This window comes from Lissotriton vulgaris, chromosome 8 (assembly GCF_964263255.1).
Source record: "Lissotriton vulgaris chromosome 8, aLisVul1.2, whole genome shotgun sequence".
Taxonomy (NCBI): Eukaryota; Metazoa; Chordata; class Amphibia; order Caudata; family Salamandridae; genus Lissotriton; species Lissotriton vulgaris.
Window position 1 is genome coordinate 1,456,777,439 of NC_141696.1, and position 27,235 is coordinate 1,456,804,673.

Sequence of the window (27,235 nt, forward strand, 5' to 3'; positions counted from 1 at the left end):
CTGCATATTGGTTGCATTCTGATGCATGCATGATGGCACCAACCTAAAAGAAAAGAATGTGAATGAAACACAAAAGCATCAAAGATGATTAAATAATTAGATACATGGTAATAAACAAGGTGTAGTTTGACACATCTTCTTAAACTCTGAAGTGATATCATGGATTGATCTTGTGATTCCCACTGTCTGACACAAAAGAACACAAAAACACATTCAGGATAGATCTCAATATGATTTATTATTTAATTAGCCAGCCAATGAATTTAATAAAAGCTGATAGAGAGGGACAGCCTCATTGAGTTTACATTTCACTTCATGGAAATCTGTGGATAAAAAAAAATATTAATAGTAATTAGCTTGTAATAACAGGCCATCATGTTCCTTAAAACAAAACATATTATAGGTAGCAGCAAAAGGTGTTTTGGTCTTTGCAAATCTTGTGATGGGTACTATTTGCGGTGAGGGTACAGTTTAACTGTTGTATTATGTAATTGTGGGTCAAAATCTTTTAATTTAATTTACAGAAAATGCAAACAGCCGGCACTGACCATCAGGGGCCAAAAAATGTCCAGTATATTGTTTCAGTACTTAGGGGTTGATGGAACTCGTGGATCTTCAATTAGTGTAATTCCAAAGAGTCACACAACAACTTTGCAAGTTTCTGCGGAATTCTGCCAACGTGTGGAAATAATGCATTTTACGCTGTTGCAATGCGATTTAACGCCGGTAGCTCATTCAACGCTGATATATCTGTGACAATGCCAAAGCATGGTGCGCAAGAGCATGTGGCCAGTTGAGTTGATTTTCCTGCCTCTTGATGTGCAAATCTACCTGAGAAGCAGCACTCTAACCCTCGCTACTCGCATGACCACTCGTGATAGAAAATCACACTGGAAGGCTTGCTAGTGACCAAAAATCATGCTTGGGAATGCCAAATGACGTTAATGCTTGCCAGCTCGCTTGCTCGAGCTTTCATTTTCTTCCTGTTGTAATCACATTGCTTGAACTGGGGAAAAAGTATGTAAAGTGACTCTATGGAGATAGAAAATTGCTCTAAATCTACAAGTGTAAATTCAAATTCTGCCCTGGTCTAGTATGTATCTGGTTAACATCAACATATTCCATATGACAATAATATCAACCCTTAATTCATCCCCAAAGATGTCTCCATTCCATCATCATCCCTTTAAATATCCGTGACTGCACATGTCCCATCTAGATCATAGCTTGTCCACCCACTCTTGTTTAATGCATTTCTAATAACTTCCCAAATTTGGGCTTCACTTATCAATTCCATTGTTCTGATCCAGTGATTCTAAGCACCCTCACGTACCTTGGACAAGTGATCTACCTCATTTTGGATGGCAAAATACTCAGACATGTTCATCTCATTTTTGCCTAAAATGGCTTGTGTGGCAGGTAACAGTCATTTTTGATGTATATTGAATTAATAACTAACTGTTGTTACGGTCATCTCTAAATTAGCCTTTCAGTTCCTCCATTTAGCAGATTGTCACAAGGGCCAGATTTGACAATTAAGTGCTGGTTCCGAGCAGCGGAAACCAAAGGCTCAAATTAAGCACTGGATATATTCGGGCTGGAATGTAGTTCCAATTTACTGCTATCTTTAAAAGAGTTTCCTTCATTGCTTCTCTGGGTGCACTAGCTGCTGACCTGCTGAACATGTCATTCCATTATCTGCCAGTCAGTTATTGCCCCAATTCCTGTTCTCAGCACTTCTATCCTGCATTTCATGAATTGACTGCATCATATTTATAAATCTTGCACAAACCTCATTTTGCATCATCCTTCTCAAGTATCCATCTCTCAAACTGAGTCAACCACTGTATTTTAAATGTAGTTGCAACTTGCACACCTGTGGGACACCCCCGCGCCGCACGGCCACCAGCTGCTGCGTGTGCCCCTTGCCTGCCCTCTGCCTCGCTGACCTGCCTTGTTTGCCGGTTGCCGGCTGCCTGCGCTGCTGTTGTTTTGCCTTGTTTTTGTCCGTAATTTGTGCCTGTTTTTATTTTCACATTTTGCCCGTGTTTTGGTTTTTCCTTCCTTGTTGTCCGCCTACATCGCCGCCCTCCGCCCTCCCTTCCCGCCACCGCCGCTTTTCCCCGCCCCTTTTTCTATTCTGTACCCTCCCCGCTCCCGCCTCCCAGCTGCTCCGCCCACCCGCGCACTTCGCCTTAAATGGCGACCGTGCGAACGCGCAGCGGTCACGCGCAGCGGGCGCGCCGTTTGTGCGCCGAAGGCGCGCCAAAGGTAAGCCCGTCTGCGCCCGTCCGCGCCTGGACCGCGCCCAGTGTCAGGACCCCTGGCCCACGAAGACCCCGACCGACCCGCCTGACGTACTCCGCCGCCACCCTCACCGCTCTCAACACCGGCCGACTCCCAGAATGCCATCAAGCCACTCCACGACGTACCCACGGACCTTTCAGCTGCCACGCCTGCAAGTTCACCTGCAACCGGACCAGCCTCGCACCAGCACCCGCCAAGTCGAACACCAGCAGCACCCACCTCAAGTGCATCCTGCTCAACACCCGCTCCGTCCACAGACACGCCATCGAACTCTGGAACCTTCTAGACGCCACAGCCCCTGACGTTGCCTTCCTCACGGAGACCTGGATGAACGCCTCTTCAGCTCCCGACATCGCCATCGCTATCCCAGAGGGCTACAAGATCGTCCGGAGGGACCGAAACGCCAACCAGATGGGAGGAGGCATCGCCATCATCCACAGGAACACCATCCGTCTCACGACCAGCACCGACAACACCCTGACCAGCGCCGAACACCTGCATTTCCAGATCCACACCAACCCGAACACCACCCTCAGAGGCACCCTGATCTACCGACCCCCGGGACCACGCACACAATTCAGCGAGGACATCGCCGACTTCGTCAGCCCGCATGCCCTCCCCTCCGGTGACTACATCCTCCTGGGAGACCTCAACTACCATCTGGAGAACAACAACGACCGCAACACCAGCACCCTGCTCGACAACCTCGCCAACCTGGGACTCAAGCAACTGGTGTCCACCCCCACCCACCTCGCCGGACACACACTCGACGCAGTCTTCTCTTCCAGCACAGACATCGACTTCAGCCACGCCACAGAGCTTCAATGGACGGACCACAGCTGCGTCCACTTCACCTTCAAGAGAACGACGACCCACCAACACCAGCAACAGGCCGCCCGCAGAAGCTGGAACAAGATCACAGCAGACCAGCTCGCCACCTCCCTGAGCCAGCACCCTCCTGCCAGCTCAGCGAACCCCAGCCAGGCCGCCGACAACCTCACAAAGTGGATCAGCAACTGCGCGGACAAACTCGCCCCACTGAGGACCCCGCCTAGCAGACCCGGCAGCAAGAAGGCCCCTTGGTTCACCGACGAACTCAAGAGCTCCAAGAAGAACTGCCGAGCCCTCGAGAAAGTCTGGAGAAGGGAACCAACACCGGACAACAGGACCTCCTTCAAACTTGCCACCCGGAAACACCACCAGCTGATCCGCGCCGCCAAGAAAACAGCATTCAAGGACCGGTTGGACAACAACGCACACAACTGCAAGGAACTCTTCAACATCGTGAAAGAGCTTTCCAACCCCAGCGCAGGAAACAACGACATCACCCCATCGCAAGACCTCTGCAACTCCCTCGCTTCATACTTCCACAACAAGATCGCGGACATACACAACAGCTTCAACAACCAACCAACGCACACCATGACCGAACAACCACCCCCCACCACCACCCTCCACGCCTGGACCCCGATCAGCACCGAAGACACCATCCGCACGATGAACTCCATCCACTCCGGATCACCGACCGACCCCTGCCCTCACCACATCTTCAACAAGGCCGACGCTGTCATCGCACCCCACCTGCGAGACATCATCAACACATCCTTCGACACCACCATCTTCCCTGAGAGCTGGAAACACGCCGAACTCAGCGCTCTACTCAAGAAACCAACAGCGGACCCCACCGACCTCAAGAATTACCGCCCCATCTCGCTCCTCCCGTTTCCAGCCAAAGTCATCGAGAAGACCGTCAACAAGCAGATGGCCGCCTTCCTCGAGACGAACGGATCCCTCGACCCCTCACAGTCCGGCTTCCGAGCCAATCACAGCACCGAGACCGCCCTCATCGCCGCCACCGATGACATCCGAGCCCTGATGGACAATGGAGAAACAGCGGCCCTCATCCTCCTAGACCTCTCCGCGGCATTCGACACGGTCTGCCACCGCACCCTAGTACGGCGCCTCAGCAACATCGGAATCCAGGACAAGGCGCTGGAATGGATCATCTCCTTCCTCGACGGAAGAACACAGAGGGTCCGCCTACCACCGTACAAGTCAGAGGCCTCCGAAGTCATCTGCGGCGTCCCCCAAGGATCATCTCTGAGCCCCACCCTCTTCAACGTCTACATGAGCCCCCTCGCGGCCATCGTACGCAAACACAACCTCAGCATAATCTCCTACGCCGACGACACCCAGCTGATCCTCTCCCTGACCAACGACCCCGCCGCCGCCAGAGCCAACCTGCACGAAGGGATGAAAGAGGTAGCCGAGTGGATGACGACCAGCCGCCTGAAACTGAACTCGGACAAGACGGAGGTCCTCATCCTGGGCTCCTCACCCTCCGCCTGGGACGACTCCTGGTGGCCTCCCGCCCTGGGCACCGCACCCAAACCGACAGACCATGCACGCAACCTGGGCTTCATCCTGGACTCCTCCCTCTCCATGACCAGGCAAGTCAACAACGTCTCCTCGGCGTGCTTCAACATCCTACGCATGCTGCGGAAGATCTTCTGGTGGATCCCCACCGAGACCAGGAAGACCGTCACCCAGGCCCTCGTCACCAGCCGACTGGACTACGGCAACGCCCTCTACGCCGGTACCACCGCCAAGCTCCAGAAGAGACTCCAGCGGATCCAGAACGCCTCAGCCAGACTCATCCTCGACATCCCACGAACCAGCCACATCTCCGGACATCTGAGAGACCTTCACTGGCTCCCCGTCAACAAGAGAATCACCTTCCGCCTCCTCACCCACGCACACAAAGCCCTACACGACCAAGGCCCGAGCTACCTCAACAGCCGAGTCAACTTCTACGCTCCCAAACGCCACCTCCGATCAGCCAACCACGCCCTCGCCGCCGTCCCCCGCATCCGAAGAGCGACTACAGGAGGAAGGTCCTTCTCCTACCTGGCCGCCAAGACCTGGAACTCCCTCCCGACCGACCTGCGCCTTACCCAAGACCACCTCTCCTTCAGGAAGAAGCTGAAGACCTGGCTGTTCGAGCAGTAGCGGCACCCCCCCCCCCCCCCCCCCCAGCGCCTTGAGACCCTACGGGTATGTAGCGCGCTTTATAAGTGTCACTGATTGGATTGATTGAATAGGTAGAGTGACTGATGCCTGCATTTATGTATGTACATTACTTAAACAGTGAATTGCAGATTTGATGGTCTGTTGGGTGTCTTGACCATATGTGTGATACCAGGTAGATTTAAGGCCAGTTACAAGTCAGAGATCTGCAGTTTTTGGATTCTGTTCATGGACAGTCTTGGTGGAGCATTTGTGGAATGAGTAGGGCTCAATCTCTCTGGTAAGTCTGGTGATGTCTGAAAAAACGTCAAAGGCTTCCTTGCAAAGGACACTTTTCAAGGGATTCTTGAATTTATGTATGTGAATTTACATAACACAAAACTAGCACCAAACCAATAAAGAGAATGATGAAGAACGGGGAACAGTAGATCAATTTGAGGGCTGGGTTGATTGGATAGAGGCAGGCTAACTGGTGAACTCTGCAGATAGATGTCTAAGTGTTGCTGATAGGAGAAATAGAGAACGTCGCAGGAGGAGCTACTTCGGCCAGGGTTTAAAGAAACAGAATTGTCAATAATATGGTAGGCTGTGTAGTAGATTCAGCTGTGTGCACTTTGTAATTGAGGATAGTAAGTCCCTTTTCCTCTATGTTTTTTGTTCTTGTATCTCAAATGAATTATTAATTTAGAATTCCCAAACCATGGTTGTGGCTGCAAATGTAATGGTTAACAGGTTTGTCTGGCTAGGAGTACTAAACAGCCTGTCATCCTTTACTAGAGTCATAACATTTAATATGGATCTGGCCATTTAGAATTTAGTGGATAGGGTACCCTGCCACAAAGGTGGTGGGGTACCCTGTTCATCAAACTGATTGCCAGTCCTCTCTATTTAGAGTTGGATGAGCAGCCAGAATAAGGCTAATGAAGGCCTCCCTGGTGAAAACATTAGACCAATAATCCAACAGATATCCAGCCATTGTTCTAAATATCTCGGACCTTTCGTGCTATTGAGAGCAAGCAATCTTGCACATACATTTCCGTGTTTGGGACCACCAGGAATTGCCTGGTTGCCCAACAGATTTTTTTTTAAATTGACCCCATACCCTGGGAGCAAATTCCCAGAGTGTTTGGGCTATTAGTCTTCTGTTTTTCAAATACAAACCCCCTCTTTGGGAGTTAGTTATGAAAACAGGGTAGCTAAGAGGCCAGCTGAAACATGGCGGCTGCTCAGCAGATTTACAGTGTCTTCAAAGTAGCCATCAAAGTGGCGGTGGCACCTCTCAATGCACTGAGGTCTGCACCAGGCAAGGAGGGATTTCTACATATGGCTGGCAGTATTCTGCCAAGTTGGCTCAATGTATGACCTCCACCCTGCTGGTAGATGGCAGACCACCCACCATAACTCTTAATAACCCCCGAAGAATGGGCCACTTAAAAAAAAATACGAACCTCTAGAGGTTTCTGAACCGAGTAGCCAGACTCTGCTTCAACTAGAAGTTAGATAATAACACTCTGCTTTAAATGCTCCCCAAATGTGCTGATATTTATTTCACTTTTTCATTTCCCCCTCAAACACTATGTTTTATCTTTTTCCATCAAGGCAATATCAGAGACTTAATCAATTTAAAGTTGTTGTTTATTTTGTATGCTAAGGAGCACTTTTCTTGAAACATGATTTGAAAGTTGGAACTAATCAATGCAACTACAATTTGTTTTTGAAAAGCAAAGGTGCAGATCATGCTAGCCACTACTTTTTCCTTGTTTTTGTGGGTGGCAGTGTATCTTCCAGCTCTTGTGATCCTGGGAAACAGCAAATGTTGCCAATTTAACAATTTGAACCTCAGAGAGCATATTTGATCAGTGAGGTGGCTATGGTTCTGTTCTTCATGGTGGTGGCAGCTCTCTCCCCAACAATTTAAAGTGTTGTTTTGGAAAAAAGCTTCATGTAGTTTTGTGGGTTTTTACTGCTCAATTATAATGTTCAATAATGGATAATATATTGCTGTAATTCAATCAACTACACCATCTAAAACTATGTCCTGTTTCCAACAGCAGTAGCCATATGTGAATGGAACATTTGGCCCTTCACAGGATGGTCCCCATATTCACCCCAGGTAGTGACCCGATATAGTTAGTGAGATCAAAGTGACCCTGCTGCTCAAACCACAAAATGAGGGGATCCCTTTGCTCTTACCACAAAATGGGTTCATTTAGAAGGGAAAGTGGTATCATGAAGCATATATGATATGATTACATTTACCTACTTCTGGTTCTATCGTGCGACCCCTTGCTTACCATGCTGGAATGAGTGGTCCAATAATCGCCCCTTTTATAATTGCAGAGAACGAAGGAGTCCAAGCTCTTCTGTATCTTGCTGTACACAGAAATAGGGGATTTTAATATGCTAGCTCATGTTTGTAGCAGTTTTGCAAAGCTTAGAAAGTGCAACTAAGTCATACAATTATCAGGTATAGCTACCTACACATGCTAACTCTCTAAAGACAGCACCTGGCAATGTACTGTAATAAAAAAAGACACAAATATACAGTAATAGAAATGTGTTTACATTTTCCATGAAATTACAAAATTAAAATTCAACAAACTAAAATCATTGTAAATTATATTGAATACATGCTCCAAGTGTACCTTATGCAAGAGGAAACAACTCAGTGTGAAGCATCTAAACACACACAATAGTTCAGAGCAAGATACACACCAATGTAAATAAAAAAACAGGTGCAAATAATGTTTGACTCTGAGTACATAACAGCACCTTTGAGATGAGTACAAATTGTACTCACCCCTGTATGTGAGCACACTATTACTATCAGTTCTTATCCAGGCCCTCATTATGAGTGGTCAATTAATGCTCCCTTCTTAGGATTTGGATGAGTGTATGCTCCTCAAGGATAGAGGCCCCATGAGACCAAGACAATTGTATGCCAATACTAAAGATGAATTTGAGATGAGTACAAATTGCGCTCACCCCTGTATTTGAGCACACTATTACTATCAGTTCTTACCCAGGCCCTCATTATGAGTGGTCAATTAATGCTCCCTTCTTAGGATTTGGATGAGTGTGTGTTCCTCAAGGATAGAGGCCCCATGAGACCAAGACAATTGTATGCCAATACTAAAGATGAATTTTAAAGGTCAGTTTACGTTATTTAGCCACTCTTTGAGAATATGGCAGAGTGTGCGAAAAACTATATTTGATTTATGCTCATTTTCATTTCCACCCCTCCAAACTCGCAGTTAGGCAACCTTATTTAGAGGTGGGGGATAGTTTCTACTAGTAGAGCCTTAGGGGCATATTTATTAAAGAGTTGCTCACCCTTCCACCACGCTACGGGTCGCAAGAGCTACACAACTCTAACGTTCAATTTATCAATCTGTGTAAGGCCATCTTGAATGGCATTGCATGGCATGATAAATCCAGAGTCGCACAACACATCGCTGCCCTACCCTGCCTCAGGGTGGCAATCCATGGGTGGAGTGTGGATGTCCCAAGCATCCACCCATTGATTTTGGTGCATTTCCAAATTTACGTTACTGGTAAACCTGGGAAGGTGTTGAAATGCTACACATCCTCATTTGAAGTGTTATGATGAGAAATATCTTAATTTGTTCTTGTTTATTCCTTTTTCTATGTGTGCTGCTTTCTGCAGAACACACAAAAACAGGGAAATGCCTCAGGGGACATCATGAATAGTACTACTCACGCCCCCTCTTATTACCATGGAAACACACACACAACCACTCACATACCCATTCACAGACTCAGATGAGTTTTCATATACCCACTCACTCCTCCATAGAGGTACTCACACCCATGCGTAGTACAGCCATTCACACAACCATTCACTCAGCCATACATCCACACATACAAGTCACTCAGACGAACAGTCACTCACATAGCCACACACTCACACATACAACTATTCACACACTCACTTATTTACCAACACCGTCACTCCACATACCCTCGCTCATCCATACAGCCACTGACTCACTCTTACAAGCACTCACACACCCACATAATCACTTCATACCCATTCACACATACATACAAGCACTCACGCATACGCTCAGTCACCCCTACAGCAATTCACACAGACACTCACTCTCTGATACAGCTGCTCACACACCAACTCACTTAACCAAACACCCACTCACTCATTCATACAGCCACTTACAAACCCAGTCACTCACTCATATAGCCATTCAGATATCCACTCACTAACCCATACAGTCACTAAACACCCAGATACCCTCCCAGAGAGCCACTGACACCACCACTCACTCACCCATAGAGCCACTGACACGCCCTCTCATTCACCAATATAGCTACTCACATTGCATCTCCCTCACACACACAGATACTCACACACCCATATACTCAAGGATATATATATATATATATAAACCAAGGTATCTGATTGTTAATTCGAAGGGTCTCACGACAGAACTATGAAGCTAGAAGCTGATCTGGTTTGCAGAATCAACTATCCTCAGTCTGAGCTGTTCCTGGAGCTGAGCACTGCTGATCATTCTTATGCAAGAGGTGTGCTTCAGAATGGCTATGAGATGCATCGTATGAAACTTGGGGGTGATGGAGCAGATTTCATCTGCAGTCAGGCATTGTTTTATTTTTTCTGCTTCAGACAGCATTTAAATTGCCACGCACCTTTTTGTGCAAGTTAAAACCATGGCACATGAAAAATATGAAAGTGAGGCCTATTCACTCTCAAATGCTTTTGCTGAATTAACATATGTGTTTGCAATGTAGAGAAAAGTGGCCTTTTTAGCTTTGAAGATTAATAGAATGTGTTTCTCTCTTCCCAGCTCATCCCTTGCAGTCTAAATCCACTATTTCTGTATTAAAAGACTTTGACTTGTTGCATATTTTGATAAATATTTTCAGTTTAATAACACCTCTTTTTCTTTGTTGCACATTGCACCTTTATTTTGCATGTTGTCATAAATAATAGAAAAGCTGCTTTACACTAGTAGCTTGGCTAGGTAAACATTTATAAGGGGTATTAGTATAGAGTTGGGAAACATAATGGGCTGATTTACATGAGATTAATATTATCTTTGTGTTTGTTTTATTTTGGGGCCTACCATCAAATGGCTGCCTGTGAAACCAGCAAGGCTATGGCTTGCTTTGAAAGAGAAGAGAGCATGCGCAGACTGTGGCAGCTTGACTCAAACTGCGGAAGGAGTCAAGGACAGCTTGAACTGTACATTCTTGTGATTGTGCCAATGTACCAGCTAACTAAAGTATCCGTCCTGCTGCACTGTGACAGGAAGGAAGGAACTATAAAAAACATTTTCCCTAGCAATTGTTGCAAACTTATAAAATGTAGTTATTCATGTATGCTTCTTTTGTTAAAACTGATAAAGTCAGGTTTTTTAGAATGAGTCAGGGTTGTGAGAACTCATGCCATCATGACTGACCAATCACGTACAGGTTTTCCTGAAGTTGAAACATTTTGTGTAGTCTGCTAAAATTTTGTGTATAAATTCTGACCTCTCCGGAGGAGGGGCTGGCTTTCTTAGCTCAGCTGGCTTCTTGCTCATTTTGGCTTAGGCTTTGCTTCATTCTATGGGTTAGGTACGAGAAACGTCCCGGGAGATTGCTGAAGGGAGGAGTGGCGTCCGAGGAGTGTCAGGGGGAGGTTTCTTGCTTCCACGTCATATCTTGGCACTGCAGGCCACATTTCCTTTGAGGTCTGGTGAAGGGCGGGCTGTCTCGCTCCTTTTTGCTTTTTAGACACAGAGATGCACAGGGCACCAAACAGATAGAAAGGCTTTTTAGATTTAGATGCTAAACTATAGGTTTATGCTTTGACTAATTAATTAGGTCTGAAAAGATATATTTGACTTATGCATTTATTTCTCTTAATGGGAGATTTTTTCAAACTATTTGATTTTTGATTAACCTTGCAAGACTATTTTTCTTAGAAACTCTCTAAGAGTTTTGAAGGAAATTGTGCCCAACATTTTCTTTCCTATATGTAATGCTTATATGCAGACTGTAATGTGTTCTTTATTAATGCTATTTTTCCTGTTTTCCAAATTCTGTAACATGATTGATATTTTACTAATGAATAAACTGTCAGAGAAAACTTAACTTTTGACTAGAAAATAAAACCCTTTAAATACTCAATAACTCTCTTTATTGGCTTAAATAATAATTGCATTTTTGACTGTTCATCTTTATTTAAAGTCTTCTGAAGGTAATACATGGTGTGAAGGGCCCAACACCTTTTGAGCGGTAAATTAGAGGTAGCATGAAGGTTTTGCATTGAGAAACTGCCAGAAGAAATTACCGCTCCATCAGGGGCATATTTACAATGAAGTGGCGGAGCACGGCATTAGCCTCCTTGGCTTAAGAAATAATGTGGTGCAGCCCTGCATTTCCCCCGTGCTGGGGTAAATGTAGCAGCCTAGCGCCAACGCAAGCACCCTTGCACCATAATGCAAGAGTGTCTGCGTTGAGGGGAAGATTGTTTATGTGCATGACGGCCTCCCTTCCTGCACATAAACAATCTATAAATGGCGTTTGTAAATTTTATGTGTGTTGCCTAATGCAACACACTTAGAAGTTGCAAAACGTTATTTTTTTTTAATTGTTTATGTGCAGAAAAGGTCACCTTACTGCACATAAACAATCAATGGCCTTTTGCTGTTTCTATGTATGTCACACAAAGCCGCACACATGAAAACAGAAATAACGAGGATAAATACAAATTTCTCCTCGTTTTGCCTGTTTAAGACCAGGTTTTCCGTGGTCTTAATTTTCGTGCTGCCTCCTATTTACACCACCCTTGTAAATAGCGGTCAGCGTCAACATCAATGGGTGTTGCAGTGGAATGCCCACAGCAACACCCATTGTCCTCGCCTTTCACGCTAAGTACAGCTTGAAAAGGTGCCTTATTTACAAGGCAGCATTAAGCAACATTAAGTGGCTTAACGCTGCCTTGTAAATAAGTCAAAGCTCCTACCGCCACTGCAGTGTCACTGAAAGTGACGTTGTGAATATACCCCTTGATTTATGAGCTATTTTCTGTTAATGTTTAGCATAGCGCTTAGAAGCAGTGATAAGGTGATAGGATGCTAGGAACTTGCTAGCCATGTTAGGAATGTTCATATTTTTATGTTGACTATGCCACATACACCTGCATTCATATTCTCTTTCTGCTTGTTTACTGTAAACGCTTGATACACTAGACTTGAGTTTCAGAACATTTTAAAGTTTCATCTCCTATATGTTGGTACTATTATTGAGGGTTTGTAATCCCACTGTGTCCCTGAACTCATCTAGTGGGACTGAACGTGACCAGGAAACACCTCCTACACAGTACTGCTCAGTGAGTTGACTTGAATATAGATTGCAGTCCAACTGGATTTCAAATTCCTAATGCTGTTTTAAACTGAGCCCTTGCACCAGGGGGTTAGAAATGTGACCTTTGCTGCTTTATTGTGGCAACAGATCATGACACAGTCCAGTCCAAACTGCAAAGTCAGGTCCTAAAGCAACCCAATGTTATGGTTTATATACGTATTTAGTTCTACGTGGAACGTGGAAGGTGACATTGTTAGTGAGTGACATGGTTTGGTTTCAATGCCTGAGCATTCTGTTGAGGACAGTTTACTGTGGTCGAGGAACTAGACAGACCTCTATCCTGTGCATGTAGAGCTTACTCATCATTCAAGAAGCTGCTACTACATTCCTGTCAGCTGTTTCATGCTTAGGTGCACTCAGGAGAGACACACTACACCCAAGACCGGTTTAGGCCTGAGGAATATCATCAGTCGGGTGCTGCTTGGTTTCAATGGCAAGTGAGCATATGCTTTCTTAAGCTCACTTGTCTTGTCTGCATGCTTTGTCGTTCTGTACTGTTTAATCATGTACAACCAGAGTACTCAAGGTCTCCGCGAGTTGGTCAAAGCTCCCTGTGTAAACAGGATAGTGTAAGGATACTGGGAATATATAAAAGAAGGTAAGGCAAGTGTCTGTAATGACATCGACCCCTGGAATGGAAGGAAAAGCAAGATTAAAGCTGAAAGGTAAAGAAGGTGGAATAGAAACGAAGGAAGGAAGGACATTTCTTTTACAGAACTGGGAGGATAGCAGAGAAAGAGACAGGGAACAATACTACAAGAGTGGGAGAAGACTGACAAGAATGCAGGGTAGCAAGAGAGAGAAGGTGATGCCAAGATCAGAAACCACCAAACTAGCGGGAAGTGCGGAAACACACGATCCAGAAAGACAGCTGATTTCTTTGACGGGACCTTGACTAGAAATCTAGAGATAGATTGGTACAGGGTTCGATTTAAGGAGTCCACAGATATAGCGGGACTGGAGCAGGGTTGGATTGAGATTAAAAATCGGCCCGGGCACGCTAAAAAAAAGTGGCCCTCATTTTGTATATTGCCTTTCCGCAAAACACTGCTTTAAAGTTTTATGAAAAGAAGGGGGAGGGGTGTCTCTGGCAGAGGAATGTTTTCTTAACTTCAAGTAGATAAAAAAAATGCACAGATTATTTCACACTGATGAAACACCTGAAAAGAAGTGAGGCCACATCAGCTCAGGCCCCCTGCTCTGCTCAATATACATACATAAATTGGCCAGCCAGAGAAAGAAAGAGAGTGACACATCTGCCTGTTGATAAAAGGGAGGTAAAAGACGCCCATCTGCCTCCAGAAAGGCCTCTCAGGCACCCACTGGGCCACTGGAGGCATCTGAACAACACAGACACCTCCCAACTCGCCCCCCAAGGCTGCCCATAAAAGCAGCCCACAGCTGAAATTTGGATATCGGCCTATCAGCCATTGCCCGAGTGGCCGCCTTTCCAATCCGACCCTGGACTGGAGACCTCCGGGCTAAGAGAATCTTACAGAGACACACATGCCAAACTTGCAGCAGTCAGGGAAACAGAACAGGGATGAGCGTGAACTAGCGGGAAAAGCACTCGATTCTGCCATGCTTCTGGAGGGGTGTGGCCAAGCCAGGAGCATGATCACAACTTCGTATGGATTGGGAAGAGGCGGCCAGACTGGGCAGTGGTGTAGGGAAGGCTAAGTAAGTAAAGTACAGACTGGCAGAGTTATACATCACAATAACAGAAGAGTGACGATTATTATATCTTTTTTTGGTGCTCCAAGTTTGGTTTTCCTTTTGAAATTAGTTTGAGTTTCATATTTAGTACGAGGTAAGGGGATAGATAGAATTATACCGGCCAAAGGATTTATATATTTGTATATATTTTTCTTTTAAGAAAAACGTTCTAAAACATAATTAACATGAATTCATAGGAAGGAAAGACCTGTCAGGGAAGGACAAAGGAAACAATAAAGGACTAGAGAGTAAAGACCAGCCTTTCTGAAAGTGACAGAGGACTAGATAATGCTTACTGAGTTATTGTTGGAAGTGAGATACAAGGTAGAAGAAAGAGTGGAGATGAACAATATCTTTACTCCAGGATACAATACATACCTCTGACTCTCTTTCCTCGGCTCCTGGCTGGTTAGCCTGAAAAGAAGAAGAGCAAGAAGAAGACATAACAATGGTTTTGCGCTACGACAACTAAATCAATGACAATAACGATTGATAAGCAAACTGTGATGTACTATAAAGTACTTCCCCTACAACTACTACCTTGTAAAGAATAACCAAGCAGATTAAAAGAGGGTTCACTTATACTTATACAGTCCAGACTGATTAAAGACTGTACAACCTGACCAATGGATTGAATCTAATAACTGTGAATTTACTCCTCAAATTCTTTCCTTTCTAAAATATGGTTTCAGTGCTGACCCCCCCTTCCTGTTTGAAGAGCTGTGTACATTGCCAAAGTATGTTGGCTCTCAAGATTCCATGGGTTCTGTCAATGCTTATTAGATGTGAGAGTGATGAAGATCTTACAAGAATTCTCAGGTTCTTGACATGACCACTTGACTTGGCAGCCATCCTTGCACTTGTGTGGGAGAATTGCTACCCCCAAGCCACAAGGCCTTGCCTGGCTTCATTGGTCAATGGGCACAGTGTGGTTCACTCCTCTCTCTGCCCCCATTGGGACCCTCGTTGACAACCACGACTACAAAACCTGCAATACATACACGCAATCCTGAAGCACGATCATCACCCAGCCTTGACTCTCGAGTTTCTGCAGGAGAAAAAGAAAAGACAGAGTTTGACCAATACACTCTCTCGTGATCCTGGCAAAGACAGATTTACATCAGTGTTAGTGCACTAATCCAACAGAAGCACATACTTTTTTTTAAAGGATACTATCTGATTTTCTGGCTAAAGGCAAATTCGAAGGTACTTGGTTTAATGTCTCATTTTTTAACCATGCTGAAAATGGTTCACGGAAGGAGTAAACTCTCAAGGACGATACTAAAACTAAACTAAGTTCTTAGGATTTTCTTGAGGTGGGATAAAGTGAACCTAACCTGGAACCCTGGAATATTAACATAGTTAAGCTAAACTCATACATTGATTGTCAATAGATAAGTCACACAATCCCTAGAAGAACAGGGCAGTAATGTTCATGTACTGATATTGTGTCGCTATTAACAGCATTACATTTTAGTGCAGCAACTGAGAGAAAGGTTGTCAAGAAGACATAAACCAATGAAGGCAAAGCATTAATAATGGTCGTCAGAGGTATACATTTATTCACCAGTCAATCTACCCTCAGTCACACTTTTCTACTGGGTTTTACATGTATCATACAAGAAAAGTAAAGCCTTGTAAAGCAAACGTGTCAGCATACACGGTCAAGTTACCGGACTATTCAAAAGCACAGGACTATAGGAGCCTTCCAAAATCCAATGTATGGCAAGGTAAAGTATCCTGCATTTTGGCTTTGTACTGATAGAGGGTAAATGTAACCATTTTCTATAAGAAGGGGGCAATCCAGGCAGGGGGACGGGGAGGCGAGGGGGTGAATGGTAAAAAGAAAGGAGGTGTGTGTTAGTACGGAACCTTCCTACCTTTCAGGTGTCCATTATCTTTTGTTCTGAGAAAGTCTGTTAGCTAATTGCAGACAAGTATTCTTGAGCCTCAATACAGGTTCACCTGATTATTCCCAAGGGTAAGACGGTATATCGGATCCCTCATAGTCCATTTGTACCAGGTTATATGGTCTAGTCCTGGGGCCTCTTGTGAACAAAGTCCACAGCTCTAGAAATGTCTCCAGTCGATCATTCTGCCTGGCAGCAATGAGGTCAAAAACTCCAGATTTATACATGCCTTGAGCAAGGAGATGCAGATGTTAGTGCACCACAATCCTAGCTAGGGTAGCTTGAATCCAGTGGTAAAGTAAGCAAGGGACCCACGTCGAAATGCCAGAAACCGGTCCTAGAAAGCTTGGCCATGTCTGAACTGGGGTGGCAGAGTGGGCTAAAGAACGGTGATGGATTAAACCCAGATCTGTTGACTGGGTGTGAGTGGTTGATTGGTTCAGATGCTCCACACATCACCACCCCCTTTTGTACCGCTTTGTTCGCCATAAGTTGGCAGGGTATGCTCAGACGTGAGTCCCTTGCTCACTTTGCCACTGGATTCAAGCAAACCTGGCTGAAGACGGCTGTAATGCCAGAAACCGGTCCTAGGAAGCTTGTTTCCGGTCTAGGGAAGGCATGGCTTGGCAGTTCGGGCTGGACTGTTCCCATGAGGCACAGGGTCAGACGGATTTGCATATGGCCATCTCTGAACTGGGGTAGCAGAGTGGGCTAAAGAACGGTGATGGATTAAACCCAGATCTTTTGACTGGGTGTGAGTGTTTGATTGGTTCAGATGCTCCATCCATCACCACCCCCTTTTGAACCGCTTTATTTGTAGTTTGAGTTCTGACAGGTATTGAATAACATAACATAAGATAAGAAGATATCAAGAGTTGCCAAAGGTGGTCTGTCTTCTATGTCTACAATGAGATCCCAACAGGGCGTATAAAGTGATTAATTTGCACCAATGAATCCAAAGGTGATGAGAAATATTTGATTCGGACGTTCACCTAAAATTTACTCCTAACTTGAAACCATTTGTTACCCATGAGCATAGCATTTGCATGGAAAAGGCAGCACCAAACCGAAGAAGGGTTCTGCTAACTGTACAAATGTTTCAAGAGGGCAGAAACACTAAATCGTATTCACATTCTCATACAAGCACCATATTGAAAATAAACATGTGGTATTAGCTGTAGTCAACTCAAGCAATAGCAAATAGTCAGTTATCAGTGACTCAAAGGTTTGAATGCAAGCATATGAATGCTAGGTTGCGGAAACACATTTTGCATATTGAGTACTTGAATTAACCTTGTCGGGGAATTGCAGGGACTTGGTGAGCATTTAGGTTGAACAAAATGTGAATTGTCCTCATTGCTCCCGAAAGGATAACCATAAAAGCGGACACTGTGGTGTGCCACCGATGGAAAAGAAGAGTGGGGTTGAACTCACTGTGACATTCACTAAAGCAGGTGTAATGGACCCATCTACACATGCAGAGCAGGTTTTATCACTGTATGATTTTAATGTTCAGATGAAGAGAGTGACAGTGACAGTATCCCAGTCGCCTCATGCTCAAAGGTAGGAGGAGATAATCACACACGTGACATGACATGCACAATCACCAAATGAGTGGAAGAGAATTGACAGAGGGGTTTAAGGAGAAGATAGAATAAATGAGTTGGCATATTGTTTCAGGGAACGGATAAAGAGAGAAAATGAAACTGTCACACAAAAACATTAGGTTTGAGTTGTTGAAAAATTGAGAAGAAGGAGTAAAGAACAAAACAAATTTAGAGTGAGATAGACATGAAGGTAGTTGCTGTTGTTCGTGGTGAGAAGTGTTGGCCCTGCCGGGTGCACAATCAGCATGCCACTGCTGCGGCGCTAGTATCATTCCCTCCACCCCACATCTCCTTTCCTTGAAAGATGAGAAACTCCACGGGGTTTCAGTCCTTATGAGGTGGACCGCCTGCACAAAGAATACAACTGTGGACAACAACCCCTAAGAAGAAGCTGTGCCTTAAGTAACCGCTGCCTGTGAACCCTTGCTGGCTGTCCTGTTCAGAAAAGAGCTGGTGGTATCGGAGCCCAGCACACCCCAGCAGCAGTCTCACTGTCCCTGCTTCAGCTGACAGAGCAGGAGCCTTTTGAAACTACTGCTCTATTATGGCTTCACCACTGAGGTTCCATAATGAGCTAGAGAGCCAGTATCCTTTAAGGGTGATGGAGCGCACATTTGGTACTCGTTCACTCCATGTTTAGGTAACTGGTGCTGTGGAATGTACTGCATTTCATAGATAGCTGTTTACAAAACAAGGGGCCTAGTCACATTGTTTTATACTGGGCAATGGTACCATTCTCTTTCCTTTTCTCTTTGCCCAGCACTTCCATTCTCTTTACCACTTCATCTAATAAGAATGATACAATTTTGAAGACTAGAGAGAGAATTCTCTGCCTTCAGCCATAATTTATTTGAGTAGATTTTTAGTTAAAGGGGAAAAGCTCAAGTCTAAAGTTATACGTTTTGCACTCAAATTGGTTGGTACGGCCTCCACTGGAGGTGGTTTTGTGAAGACCAGCCTTAACCATCAGCATAGAGAGATTAGACATGAATGAGTATATAACAACAATACATTTACACAACTCAGGGAGATAGCGTTCTGTACCTAGTTGCAGTCATGTGATTGAGTCAGATCCATTGATCACGGGGCACTAATAAGTCCCCTCCATACCAGCCCACTCCAATCACTTGGTCATTATATTTGCCTGTGACCTAGTAGAGCACTCTGCTGCTTTTTGACAAGGGTCAGGCTCTATAAGTACCATAGACACTTACATTGCTCATGACAGATCATCTCATAAAGTTTGAAGAGTGAACCGCATAGTTTGTGTTGCTTCACTACCTCCACTCCTGCTATACAGATCCCCATTCAAACCCCAGTGCAGTGCATTGTATTTCACCACACTTGAGGGCAGGCATCTGCTGTGCACCTACAACTGCCTTTTCTGAATTTCACACTTTGAGATTTTAACCCAACATTTCACAACTCTAGTTGCCATCTTTAATTGCACAATTGAAACCACTTTTAAGAATGAAAAACCGAGAGTTTTTAAAAAGGTCATACAGTCAATGTCACAATAAAGCCTTGGTATAGATTTCATTTTTGGAACATGACAGAGCTACTAGCGTAAATCAGTTATTAGATTGTTCAAATGTTATTGCATTTTGCCAGAACATACCCTAAACATAGTTTTATTTTGCTGACTCTTTCAAAGACCCTACCATGGAATAAACATCCCTCTTAGCTAATAAGAAAGTACCCATGAGCCACATGGAAAAAATGAAGGAATACATTTTGTGACAATAAAACCAAAACATAATTCTGTGTTACACCCCAATCACCTTTGTGTTCGCTTTTTCCCCCAGAAGGTATGGGCAAGCCTACATTTTTGCCGTGATTAACCTTATTTTCAAGTTGGCCGAACTACACAATGTGGATAAATAGATTATACATTACCTGGGGCAGATTCAGCAGGCTGTACATTCAAAAGCATGACTCCTATAATAAGGACAAGAGCCAGACCATAGAACACCTTCTGAGCCATGGTTTAGTCAGTCTCCTCAGTTTAGTGTGTCAGATTCTGGATGTGGATCCTTTAATGCCACTTTTATATCCTCAGATCTGTTTGTTTAAAGGTTTGATATTCTTGCATACGCATAGTCTCTGTCAATTAAGCCACATACTATTGTAGTAAAACTAGTCAGCTGTTGTATGGTACATTGCCAACCAGGATGATGTATTTTACTATGGTTGCCAATGGTCCCCACTGGCACTCAATTTTATGGCACCATTGTCTTCTTGATCTTGATCTTGATCCTGATTAACTGCTTATTGGCAGGTTATTTATGCTGTGTAAACTGTGCAAGACAGTTGCAGCCCTCTTTAAACACTACTAGTGGGATGTCTGGCTTTGCTTCCAGTGAGAGAGTGAGACAGAATATTGAGATTATATGATTGTGAATGTAGTGAGTCAGGGCTCTATGTGCGTTGGGTGCTCAGCAAAACTGACATTAAAATGGGCCAAAAAGGCCCTATCTTTCTGATCTTTAACTTTACAAGCAAACACAATGATATCTTTCTTAACAATGAGTAAATCAAACCTTGAAGCCACCAAATCAATGAAGCATTCACTTTTAGTTTCACACATTTTACTTCACGTTGAACTGTGTAAATGTACCTATTTCCAAAGAGCGTTTTCTTCACCTAAGTGCTGTGTTTCTGTATTTTTGTTTTTCATGGGATATATTAAAAGCCTGTACTGCAAACTGAGTTGGCTCTGGTAGTCGGGTGAATTCAGAAAGTGGAGGGGTGTCCATGATAGTGTGACAGAGAGTTGAGGATAAATGCAGTGTGAGGTACTGAGAGTGCCATTATTTGGGCCATACTTTTTTAGGTTTCTTCAAGACATTTTGTTTCCAGTTAGTAGGCTTGGAGCTTTCCCATTAATTAACATTGGTGGGCTTCAAAGCCCCTCGCAATTGCTTGCTTCCTGCTGGTCAGTTCTGCAGTCCGCACTTCCTTCTTCTCGCAATGTGAACCTCCCCTGGAGCATTGCCCAAGTACTTGTGTCCTTGCACTGCTCACACTTTTGGGGCTGTTTTTTACTTTTTGTTGAGCCACTCTACAGAGTGTATCTTTCCTAACTGACTTTTTTGTTTGTTTGTTGTGTTAGGCTTTCCAGCTTGACTTTGTTTCTCCCGTAAGTATGCATTATCTGTAAACAGGCCTTTAAATCTTGTTCTTATCTTGTCTCATTTGCTGTACATCCAAAGACAGAGGTCAAATAAGACAGAGGGTTTGTACTCTGAGAGAACTCATTGTTTACTTTTCTTCTGCTGACTTCAACGCGAGAAAAGGCATGTGTCAATCTTTCTATTGAGTTCCTATGCAAGAGAAAAGGATGTATGATGGTATCTTTTCTAGCACAAAACTGTGCTGATATTTCAGAATACATCAGAATGAGAACAATAGAAATTAGGTACTTTTTTGTAATTCTGGAGGGTGGTGATAACAAATGTTTCAATACATTATCATTTGTGTGCAGCAAAACCATATGTCTGTGCAAATGTAATGCCCATTTTCAATTTTCAATTGAAGATGTGCTGTCTGTAATGGAAGTGAACTATCACACCATGCATAGTCCACACTACGTTTCTCTACTTTACACTACTCTCTACCAAAATCTACAGCACTTCACTCTATAACACTCTGCTCCACTCTATGCCCTTCTATTCTGTGCCATGCCACGCCACTCCATTCCATGACACACACAACAGGACTCGTTACTTCACTCTACACCACTCCACTTTACACCCCTTCACTCTTCCACTCCATTCTGTCCCACTCAACTTCACTGTACCCCAACTCAATTTAACTCAGTCCACTTCACTACAGTCTACCCCACTCCACTGCAATCTACCATTCCTATCTAGCATACTCTCATCCACCCAATCTACTCCAATCCACTCAATCTACTTCACTCCACCGTTCTCCACTTCACCCTAATCTACTCCACCCCACTCTTTTACACTCCAGTCTAACCAACTCTTCTCCACTCCAGTCTATCCCACTTTTCTCCTCTTTAGTCTATCACACTCTACTCCACTCAAATCTACCTAGTCTATACCACTCCAATCTACCCTATCCCACTCTACCCTACTCCATTTTATCCCAATCCCTCACTTCACTCTACCCTACTCCAGTTCACCCAAATGTCCACACTCCATTCTACCCTACTCCAATCTACCTAATCTACCCCATGTACTCCACTCCAATCTAGCTCATGCAACTCTACTCCACTCTCCCCCAAAATACCATGCTCCACTCTACTCCAATCTGCCTCACTCTACTTCAATGTACACCACTTCAATCTAGCACACAACACTCCAATCTAACCCACTCCACCCCAATTTCTCCAACTCCAATCTAGCCCAATCTACTCCTCTACAATCTACTTCACTTCAATCTACAGTACTTCACCCCACTCCACTCCACCACACTCCAACCTACACTACACTACTCCATATCACCCCACTCCAATCTACCCCTGTCTACCCCACTCCACTGCATTCCGTTCTACCCTACTAATGTTCCCAATCTACCCTACTCCAAATACCCCTCTTCACTTCAATCTCCAACCTCCAAATACCCCACTCCCTCCAATCTGCTCCACTCCACCCACCCCACTTCAATCTAACCCAATCCACCTACTCCACTTTTTCTAAATCTACTCCATTCTAATCTATCCCAATATACCTTGCTCCACTCTACCCCAATGTACCCCGATCTACCGAACTCCTATCTAACACAATCTATCCAAAATAGCCTTATCTACCCCAATCTATCCACATTCACCCCACTGCACTCCAATCTACCCACTCCGTTCTACTCCAATCTACCCCACTCTACTCTAATCTACCCCACTCCACTACAATCTACCTGACCCCACTCTCCTCTACCCCACTCCACTCCAACCTACCTCTCTCTTCTCAATCTACTGTCTCTTCACCAGTACAGTCAACCCCAATCTAGCACAGTTTAGTCTGCCTCACTCTATCTCAATATACCCCACTTCAATCTACTCCACTCTACCCCACTACACGCTACCCTAATCGACCCCACTTTATTGTAAACCAGTCGGCTCCACTCCATGCTACCTCAGTCTGTTGTAAATTAATCTAGGCCCCTAGTGTAATTTTCCCGATTCATGCCCTTATATAGCCATACAGCGCAAATACGGCATGGCTACTTACACTAAGTTCCGAGAATACACAACAATTTCTTGGAAAAACCTGCATTCAGCTGCTTGTGACTTCCCCCTGCTTGACTATTAAGTTCTCCAAGAACTCCTGGCGTTTTCTAAGAATTTAGCCTTTGAGTGACATTATTAAGTCCAAACATGCGTCAAACTCGGCACCTTCAAAGTATAAATATGCCTAGGTTTGCCCAGACAAACACACGGTGGTTTGCAGCAGATCAACTATCTACTTGCCCGACGCCCTGCAGCAGCAAGTGCTGAAGGAAGCCGACCCTCCAACTGACACACTAAGAGAGACGCTGTCTTTTCTCTGGCCGAGAAATCCAGCACTAGTGTTTCTTGGCTTACCCTTGTGAGTATCTGGGAAATCGAGTCCTGAGAGAGAGATACAAGACCTCCTTCATTCTAAAACCAAGGTACGGAGCTGATTAGACCTCTTAGAGAATTCTTGGAATAGATTCCTGGCAGAGATCTACTAAACTTAGGCTACTCCTCACTTACTTCTTCCCTCGTACTAGACTGAGGTTAGGTACACCAGGGTAGGTGTATTTTAGAAGCACCAGTTGAGTACTTTTAGTCATCATTTTATCACTGTATGTATTTTATACATTTTATGCACTTTATGGCTTAGAAACCATATCATGCTTTTACAGTACTACTGTATAATACTGTTCGTATTATATGCCTTGTACTTTATAACCAGTATTACAATTGTAGCAGTTCATTTCCAATGCTTGAGAAAGAAGACTGTTCAATAAATACTTTTTTTGAAAACGCCTGTCTCTCTATTTCTCTGCATCTCTGGTGAAACAAAGCATGCACGATTGACTGAGTAAAATAGTTATCTATTGTTTCCGCGACTCTAGAGATTTAGGGGCATATTACCAAGCAATAGCGATAATTATCGCTATTGCTTGGTTAGAGACAAAAATTTACCGCAGCGCTGCGGCGATTTTTACCGCAAATAAACCTTGGTATTACCAAGGTTTAACGCAAATGCGGTAAAAATCGCCGCAAAGCATGAATATCGCTGAAAAGTCAGCGTTATTCATGCATTAGCGAGCTAATGCTCTTAGCCATGTTATCCACCTCCCATTGGATAACATGGCTAAGAACTGCTCAGGGCAGGTGTTAGCTTTTGGAGATATTCCCGCTTAGCGCGAATATCTCCAAAAGTTGGTAATAGGAGATAGCGATGTTAGCGACTGTTTTCAGTCTCTAACATCTTGGCACGCCCACTTTGCATCTCATTAGTGATAAATATCACTGACATGCAAAGTGGGGCCCAAGATGGTCGCTATCTCCTACTAGCTGTCGCTAACTGGTGTTAGCGGCAGCTAGATAATAGGGAGATAATTTTATATCCGCTTTCTTGGCTTTTAAAGCCAAAAAAGCAGAGATAAACACCCTTGATAATATGCCCCTTAATTTCTTATTCTTGGGAAACAAAGTTGTCATGTTTATTCGGTTGTCAGAAACTAATCCCTTCTTGTGAATTCGAGAAAGTTTCTAGTGACCTCTGAGCTAGCTGGCACTCACTATTAAGTTTAATATAATCGGTAGAGACCTAGTCGACTTCAGTCCTACATCTAAACTACAGTATATATTATTCCAATGCGCAGAGCCTATTGGGAATATAGAAACTACACTACATGGTGCCCAACGTTTCGTAAGGTGATAATTTAACGCTAGATACTAGAGCAACTCAGTCGTGCTTTTCACACAGACCCCTTTTTCCCGTAAAATACTCCAATAGACGTCTGGAGTGGGTAAAAGGTTAAATATCCGCCAGAACTAAGTAGGACGAGAATCCTATGTATTAGTTTTTTGGTTTGTTCAACGTTGAAGGATACAGTGTTCCAAAATATTGTGCACCTAATCTTTATTTCCTTGAAATTTTGCTCTGCAAAAAACTTTCAGTCGACAAAATGTCAGAAAGTGACGATAAAAGGGATAGAGCTGCAGCAGCAGCTCAGGCGTCTTAGATGACACAAATCTCCAACAAAATGAGCCGGATGCAATAATCATCCCGGCAAATGTAAGAAAAACCATAACTATAAAACTTATAGAAAATGGGGTATCATCAAGAGGTGGTAAAGTAATCTTTGTTATAGAGGCACATGAATATCGGCAGACAGAGGTATTCTATTCATGGATTCTATTTCCTGAAGCAAATACAGTAACACACGAGTTCCACTACTACAAATTAGAGGAACCTCCAGCGGAATACATTCCTTTCGAGGACGTTGAAATTCCATTAACTTACCAGGAGCATCAGCTCTGGTTTGAAGGCGCCCTACAACATCAAAATCACATTATCCGGTAGACCAGGAGCAACATGGCCGGTACTAGCCAGCTACACACCACATCCTGACATTAACTGAATGACAGGTCCAGAACTGTTAGCTCAGCTGAAACAATTAATTAAAATACACAGACAATTGGTTCAATATGTCATGCGGACTTTAATGGTCCAACCAGCTATAAAAATTCCTCAGCACACCCCTCACCAGGGGAACACAAATAAATAACACCACAGACTATACAATCAGTTATTGGCAAATTACCCGCAAAGAGGGAACAAATTCCGTTCTGGTTAGCTCAAAAAATTACTCAAATAGAGGCAGTATTTCCTGATAGTACACCTCATGAGAAACACAGAATTCTGACAATCTGTTTACCAATGGTGATAGCACCACATGTGGAGGACTGTGACACTTGGGGTACAGTCTTTGCTTCAATCTACACAAAAACACATGGTGTACCATCCATGGCGGTGATACCAGATGTTCTGAGGCAGATTCAAAATGAATACGGTCCAGAACCGGCCTTAAATCTAGGTATGAAATTACTAAAAGATTTCAAACAGGTTTCGGCTATACTATTATCTAACATCAGAGGTGAAGCAGCATCCATGGCAATCTGCCAAAAGTTAAAAGAAACAGACCAACCATATGAGCTTGCTAGAATTATTGTAAAATCTTATGAAGAATTAGGAAGAGATAGTTTGGGTGGGAAACTAGTAAAACCTGAATTAACAGAAAATCCTGAAAAGGTATTTATTAAAAATAATCTCACTGGGGGCGTGGCTAGCAGCCGACGATGGCGGCAGCAAACTAGAGAGGCTCCCTTAGCAAGGTTCGGTAAGAACCTTAAGTTTGAGGACCACTTAAAGAAACTCACTGGGGTCTGTTTTTCTACCCTAAAAACTTTACGTAGGTTCTTCCCTTTCCTACCGAAAGAAGCTAAAGAGACTGTCATTCGTGTCTTAGTACTCTCTAGGCTGGATTACGCGAATGGACTGTTCTTTGGATTGCCGGCATACCTGATTCACCGTCTTCAGGTCATTCAGAACGCCGCTGCCAGACTCCTGTTTAATGTCCCTAGGCGTTCCAGTGCTCGTCCTCTGCTATGTGCTCTCCACTGGCTTCCAGTTGCCCACAGGATTTTGTTTAAAATTTTAGTGCTTGCTTACCGAGCTATCCATCAAACTGGCCTTGTCTACCTGAGGAAAAGGTTTTGTTTGTATGTCCCTAATCGCCCCCTGCGATCGGCCAACCTGTGCCAAATGTCCGTTCCCAAATTCAAATATTGCAGACTTGGCGGCCAATCTATCTCAGTGAGAACAGCAAAATCCTGGAATGCTCTTCCCCTCCACTTAAAAACTGCATCGACTCTTAGTGCTTTTAAGAAAGGACTAAAAACTCACCTTTTCAATATTATAGTCTAATTTTTTCTATTTCTGTTTCCAGATATTTGTCCTCTCCCATACTGCTCAGCCTTCAACGCGCCAGGATACTATTTTTTTAGTAATAGAGCGCGCTATAAAAGCCTTTAATATTAATAATAAAATAATAAAGGCGGCTTCCCGCATCAATCCGCATGCCTATCCGCTTCACAACTAACCCAGAAGGGGTGTCCCGGGCCCGGTGACCGAACGGCACTTAGAGGAAAAGGTTGGGAGCATTGATGCCCCGGGGACGAGAAGAAACGTCGACCTCTGTCTGCAGCCTGGTGGTGTGGGTGCAGCCGCGGCGGCTGGGTTGGAACCTGCCCGGACG

The 27,235-nt window shown here is 44.2% G+C and overlaps 2 long non-coding RNA genes across 2 annotated transcripts in view; one reads left to right on the top strand and one right to left on the bottom strand.

Annotated features, from left to right (window-relative positions):
- LOC147698912 (uncharacterized) overlaps positions 1-27,235 on the top strand; it is a 776,736-nt gene that overhangs the window by 409,116 nt on the left and 340,385 nt on the right. The window lies entirely within an intron of this gene.
- Positions 219-20,001, bottom strand: LOC147698915 (uncharacterized). The gene is made up of 5 exons (XR_015299237.1): positions 19,874-20,001; positions 15,462-15,508; positions 14,839-14,874; positions 7,629-7,707; positions 219-323 (listed from the first exon to the last, which is right to left on the bottom strand). It is a non-coding gene; the product is annotated as an uncharacterized LOC147698915 (long non-coding RNA).